Raw genomic sequence first — 7012 nt, 5'->3', positions numbered from 1 at the left:
TAAATTGATACAGCCACTATGGAGAACAGTATGGAAGTTCCTTAAGAAACTAAAAATAGAATTTCCATATGACCCAGCAATCCCACTGCTGCACATATACCTAGAGAAAACCATAATTCAAACCTAGTTATGTACCACAATGTTCATTGCAGCAATAGGCAGGACATGGAAGCAACCTATGTGTCCATTGACAGATGAATGGATAAAGATGATGTGGCACATATATACAATGGAATATCACTCAGCTGTAAAAAGTAATGAAATTGAGTTATTTTACATATATATGGAATCTAAAAAAAAACAAAAAACAAAAAAAATTTGTTCTGAAGAACCTAGGGGCAGGACCGGAATAAAGACGTGGTTATAGAGAATGGACTTGAAGACACGGGGAAGAGTAAGGGTAAGATGGGACGAAGTGAGAGAGTGACATTGACATATATACACTACCAAATGTAAAATAGATAGCTAGTGGGAAGGAGCTGCATAGCACAGGGAGATCAGTTTGGTGCTTTGTGACCACTTAGATGGGTGGGATACGGAGTGTGGGAGGGAGATGCAAGAGGGAGGAAATATGGGGATATATGTGTACCTATAGCTGATTCACTTTGTTATAAATCAGAAACTGACACACTACTGTAAAGCAATTATACTCCAATAAAGATGTTAAAAAAAAGTTTGTTCCAATTTACATTCAATTTACTCTAGCATTAAATGCGAGTTAATTTGCTCTACATCCTAAACAAAAACAAACAAACAAAAAAAGAAAGATTGGCTGGTTGTACCTCATGACATTGGAGAAAGGAGGGAAAGGAAAGGATGATCTCAGTGGTTCAAATTCCCATCTCAAGCACTGAACAGATGATCCAAAATCTTCCATGTCTGCCCTGAAAGAGACCTTTGTATTCTGTAGCCTTAGGACCGAGACTGTTGACAACCAATCCCAGCATCTCATCCTGAGTGAAGGACTTACAAGGCGTATTGAATTCCTACCCTGTCAGAGTGTCTACTGTTAAAGTTACGGCATTGATTGTGAAGGAATGGGATCCTGAAGTTGGAATGGGGGTGCCAGGGGAGACCCTGAGGAAGTGGGCGCTAAGGCCTGATGGGTATCCTTTGCCAATAGAAGCAGAGTCTCCACGCTTGTCTGAGGAAATTCACCGTCCACTGCTAGAGGAAACTATAATGGAAGCTACAGTGTGCCAATCGCCTGGCAAGATAATATTGCTTCTTCTCAGAATCCATGCCCACCACTTCTCTTTGCTTCTAGACTTATATTTTCACCAAATTTTCAGCAGGACTCCAAAAGTGAGGTACAAAATATGATCCATGAGGAGGAACTACTTAATTTACTACCCTGTGATTGCTGTCCTCTGTGGTCCAGATCTCACAGTGGGAACTTTGGACACTGAATTGGGAACCCTGAATGCAGTGGGAGTGATTGGATCCCAGGGGCCAAGTGGTGGCGGTGGTTCTTGACCACCAAAGACAAGGTGGGCATGGTTACTGCCATGGACCGTGGAGTCAAGCAGTGATCAGGAGAGTTTGACTCTCCCAGACCTAGGGAGTTGGCTAATTGATCATAGTGTTCTTAGAAGTGAAATATATGGGAAGCCTACTAAATTCTTACTTCATTGGTGTAAGCAGAAAAGTTCTAGGTCAAGTGAACAAAAGCCTAACCTACCAAAGATTTACAGTCCCTCAATCATTTCCCAAACTTGAAACAGTTTACAGACCCAGAACCTTTTAATGATGAGAGAATGGGTCTCCTCAAGGAAGGACCCTCATATGCTGCCAAAAGTTTATACTCTTGGTCATTCTCCCAGTCTTCCCCAAAGGGACCTATGGCCTTTTCCCAGGGTAACTGTGAATTGAGAAAAAGGAAGTAATCAGAACTTTGGAGAACTACTGGACACCAGCTCTGAACTGACACTAATTTCAGAAAACCCAAGATGTCACTGTGGTCTACCAGTCAAAGCAGGGACTTATGGATGTCAGGTAATCGATGTAGTTTTGGTGTAGGGCTATCTTACAGTGGGCCCACCCATACTCATTCTGTGGTTATTTCTCTAGTTACAGATGAATAATTGGAATAGAAATACTCAGCAGCTGGCAGAAATCTCACATTGCTTCCCTGACATGTACAGCAAGGGTTGTTTCTGTGGAAAAGGTCTAGTTGAAACCACTAGAACTGTTTCTACCTAGGAAAATGGTAAACTAAAAACAATACTGCATTCCTTGAGGGATCGCAGAGGTTAGTTCCACCCTCAAGGACTAGAAAGATGCAGGGGTGGTGATTTCTACCACACCTGCGTTCAACTCTTTTTGGTTTATGCAGAGGACAAGTCGATCTTGGAGAATGACAATCGATTATCACAAGCTTAATTGAGTGGTAACTACAATTGCATCCTTGATGCCAGGTATGGTTCTTTGCTTGAGCAAGTTAGCACATCCTCTGGTACCTGGATCTCAGCTATTGATCTGGGAAATGTTTTTTTCTCCATCCCTGCTAATGAAGACCATCAGAAGCCATTTGCCTTCAGTGGCAAGGCCAGCAACACATACTCACTGTTCTACCTCAGAGGTACATTAACGCTCTAGCCCTATGTTATAATTCAGTTCACAGGGACCTTGATCACGTTTCCCTTTTATGAGACATCACACTGGTGCATTACACTGATGTCATTATGCAGATTGGATGTGGGGAGCAAGAAGTAGCAACGACTCCAGACTTACTGGGAAATATTTTCATGTCAGAGGATGTAAAATAAATCTGAATAAAATTCAGGGTGCTTTTACCTCAGTAAAATTTCTAGGGGTCCAGTGATGTGAGGATATCACTATAGCATGTTAGTTTGGATTCTGGAGGCAACATATTCCTCATTTCTGTGTGTGTGTTACTCCATTTACTGAGTGACCTGGAAAGCTGCTAGTTGAGTGGGGCTCAGAGCAACAGAACATCAGGCTCTGCAACAGGTCCTGATCACTGTGCAAGTTGTTCTGCTACTTGTGCCATGTGATCCAGCAGATCCAATGGTGCTCTAAGTGTCACCTAGAGAGGAGGACATGCTTGAATCCTTTGGCAGCCCCTACAGAAAGTCCTCTACATATGAACAATTTCCGTTCCAAGAGCACGTTCATAAGTCCAGTTTGGTCGTAAGTTCAACAAAGTTAGCCTAGGTACCCAACTAACACAATTGGCTATATAGTACTGTAATTTAATAGGTTTATAAGACTTTTCACACAAATAATACATTAAAACAAGCAAACACAAAAAATAAGAAAACATTTTTAATCTTATAGTACAGTACCTTGAAAAGTACAGTAGTACCACCTACCACTGCTGCTTTTACACTTGCTTCCAGAGGTCCTGGGCTTGAAATAAAGATACTATACTACTATACTCTATACAGTACTGTACAGTAAAGAACACAAAAGCACAACCACTTGTAGAGGATGCACACACGTGACAATCTACACCAGACACTTGAACTAACTTAGGTGATTGGACATGTAAACATGTTCACATCTTTGGAAGTTCGCAACTTGAAGGTTTGTATGCAATTTAATAGGTTTATAAGACTTTTCACACAAATAATACATTAAAACAAGCAAACACAAAAAATAAGAAAACATTTTTAATCTTATAGTACAGTACCTTGAAAAGTACAGTAGTACCACCTACCACTGCTGCTTTTACACTTGCTTCCAGAGGTCCTGGGCTTGAAATAAAGATACTATACTACTATACTCTATACAGTACTGTACAGTAAAGAACACAAAAGCACAACCACTTGAAGAGGATGCACACACGTGACAATCTACACCAGACACTTGAACTAACTTAGGTGATTGGACATGTAAACATGTTCACATCTTTGGAAGTTCGCAACTTGAAGGTTTGTATGCAGGGGACTTACAGTACAGGTAAATCACAGTGAAGGGCCTTAGAACTTTGAAGCAAAGTGTTGCATCCTCTGGAGATAATTGACCTTCTGAGACACAGATCTTGACCTACGACTGGGCCTTAGTAAAGACTGATGCTCCTTGTAGAGGATGCACACACGTGACAATCTACACCAGACACTTGAACTAACTTAGGTGATTGGACATGTAAACATGTTCACATCTTTGGAAGTTCGCAACTTGAAGGTTTGTATGCAGGGGACTTACAGTACAGGTAAATCACAGTGAAGGGCCTTAGAACTTTGAAGCAAAGTGTTGCATCCTCTGGAGATAATTGACCTTCTGAGACACAGATCTTGACCTACGACTGGGCCTTAGTAAAGACTGATGCTCACTCACGGGCCACTGCATTACCATGTGACCTGAGCTACCGATCATGAACTGGGTGTTATCTGACCCACCAAGCCGTAATATTGGGTGCCCGCAGCAGCCATCCATCACCAAATGGAAGTGGTCTATAAGTGCGATCAGACGCGAGCAGACTCTGAAAGCACAGGTAAGGCACATGCGGAAGTGGCCCAAATGCACATGGTCACCACTTCTTGCTACACTGCCTTCTCTCCCATTCTGCATCTCTGGTCCCACGGGGAGTTCCTTATGATCAGCTGGCAGGGGAACAGAAGACTGGGACCTAGTTCACAAATGGACAACTGCAGCACTCAGCCCCTCTCTGGGTCATCTCTGAAGGACAGTGGTGAAGGGAGTTCCTCTCAGTGGGCAGAACATCAAGGAGTGCAGCTGGCTATTTATTTTGCTTGGAAGGACAGATGACCAGATTTGTGATTATATACAGTTTCAAGGGTGGTGGGCAATGGTTTGGCTGAAGAGTCAGAAATTTAGAAGGAATGTGATTGGAAGATTGGTGACGTGAAAATTTGGGAAAGAGGTCTACGGACAGACCTCTCTGAATGGGGAAAATGTGAAGGCATTTGTGTCCCATGACGATGCTCACCAAAGGGTGGCCTCAGCAAGGGAGGATTCTAGTAACAAGTGGATAGGATAACCTATTACCAGGAAGCCTCTTTCCCCGGCCACCCCTGTCATTACCCAAGGACGTGAACCAAGTGGCCACGGTGGCAAAGGTGGAAGTTAGATGGGCTCAGCAACATGGACTTCTACTCACCCAGGCTGATCTGGTTATGGCCGTTGGTGAACAGCCAATCAGCCGGCAGCCGAGACCAAGACTGAGTCTCCGATTCGGCACCATGAGATAATAGATACTATATTAATATTTGTTAGTCTCTACCCCTGGTTCCTGGCACAGAGCTCCTCAACCCCTTTTAAATTCCTAAGTGATAAGAGTACTGGGAGAATCTTGTGTTCTAATGAGGTGACTCTGGGTGTGTTCCTGGATGGTTTCTGGATGGGGGCTGGTCACTAGAAAGATTAAGCCATAATTAGAAGCTTACAATTTTCAGGCTCCCCTCCACCACATACACACTTCTCTAGAGAGGGGAGAGAGGCTGGAAAGGGAGTTAACAGTTGATCTTGCCCTCGTGAGGGGCCCTCCATCAAAACCCCAATAGTATGGAGTTCAGAGACCTTTCATGTTGTAAACACAGTCACTCCAGAAGGGTGATAGCCGCCAGCTCCACAGGGACAGAAGCTCCCGGTGCTCGAAGACCCTCTCAGATATCACCCTATGTATCTCTTCATCTGGCTGTTCATCTGTATCCTTTATCATAGCCTTTAATAAACTAGTAAATGTAAGTATTTACCAGAGTTCTGTGAGCCACTCTAGCAAATAATTGAATCCATGGAGAAGGAGGTCGTGGGAACCTCCAGTCTGTAGCCAAGTCGGACAGAGTTGTAGATCCTGGGAACCTACTACTTGTGACTGGCATCTGAAGTTGGGCTTGTGGGACTTGAGCCCTTAACCTGTGGGGTCTGATGCTTTCTCCAGGTACAGAGTATCAGAACTGAGTCCAATTCTAAGACACCCAGATGGTGTCATAGAGAGAATGGCTTGGTGTGGGGGAAAAGAATCCCATTCATTTGGTGACAAGAAGTCTCAGAATTGTTGTGAGTGTGGTATAGTGAGAGAATAAAGAGAAACACAGTAGGGACACATTAGTTTGTTTGTTTGTTTGTTTTCCCCTAACACAGACACCATTCCTCAGGGTGATCCGCCAGCCACTTGGTGGCAGGTTGATTACACTGGACTACTCCCACCATGGAACAGCAACATTTTGTTTTTACTGGAATAGACACTTACTCTGGATACAAATTTGCCTTTTCTGCACAAAATGCTTCTTCCAAGACTACCCTCCAGGCAGTACATCCAGATAATCACAGGATGCCTTATTCACCGTCATGACATTCCATACAGCATTTATTCTGATTAAGAAACTCACGACATAGCAAGGGGCTCATTCTCATGGAATTCACTGGTCTTACCATATTCCCTGCCATCCTGAAGCAGCTGGCTTGATAGAATAGTGGAATAAGCTCTTGGAGACTCAGTTACAGTGCTATCTAGATGACAATAACTTGCAGGGCTAGGGCAGGTTCTCCAGGAGATTGTGCATGTTCTGAACCATTGTCCAATATGTATGGCGTTGTTTCTTCCATAGCCAGAATTCACTGGCCCAAGATCAAGGGGTATAAGAGGGAGTGGCACCATTCATTATTACCCCTAATGACTTACTAGCAAAATTTTTGTTTCCTATTCCTGTCATATTACACTCTGATGGCCTAGATTTAATTCCAAAGGGAGGAGTGTTTCCACCAGGAGACACAATGAGTCTATTGAGCTGAAAGTTAAGATGGCCATCTGGTCACTTTGAACGTCTCATGTCTCTAAATCAACAGGCAAAGGAGGAGTTACTGTGCTGGCTGGGATGGCTGATCCTGACTCCTAAGGGGAAACTGGGCTGCTACTCCAGCCCAGTGGAGGTCAAGAAGAGTATGTCTGGAATACAGGAGATTTCTTAAGAGTATCTCTGTATCACCATGCCCTGTGATTAAAGTCAATGGAAATCTACAACAAACCAAGCCAAGCAGGACTACTAATGGCCCAGACTCTACAGGAATTAAGTTAGGGTAACTC

At 43.4% G+C, this 7012-nt stretch overlaps 1 pseudogene; it reads left to right on the top strand.

The window, feature by feature from the left end:
• Positions 1–1056: 1056 nt before the first annotated feature.
• LOC102986712 (uncharacterized) lies at positions 1057–6720 on the top strand (annotated as a pseudogene).
• The last annotated feature ends 292 nt before the right edge of the window (positions 6721–7012 follow it).

The sequence above is a fragment of the Physeter macrocephalus genome, chromosome 5, assembly GCF_002837175.3.
Source record: "Physeter macrocephalus isolate SW-GA chromosome 5, ASM283717v5, whole genome shotgun sequence".
Lineage (NCBI taxonomy): Eukaryota > Metazoa > Chordata > Mammalia > Artiodactyla > Physeteridae > Physeter > Physeter macrocephalus.
Note: the sequence above shows the minus strand (reverse complement) of the source record. Positions and strands in the feature narration are given on the sequence as shown.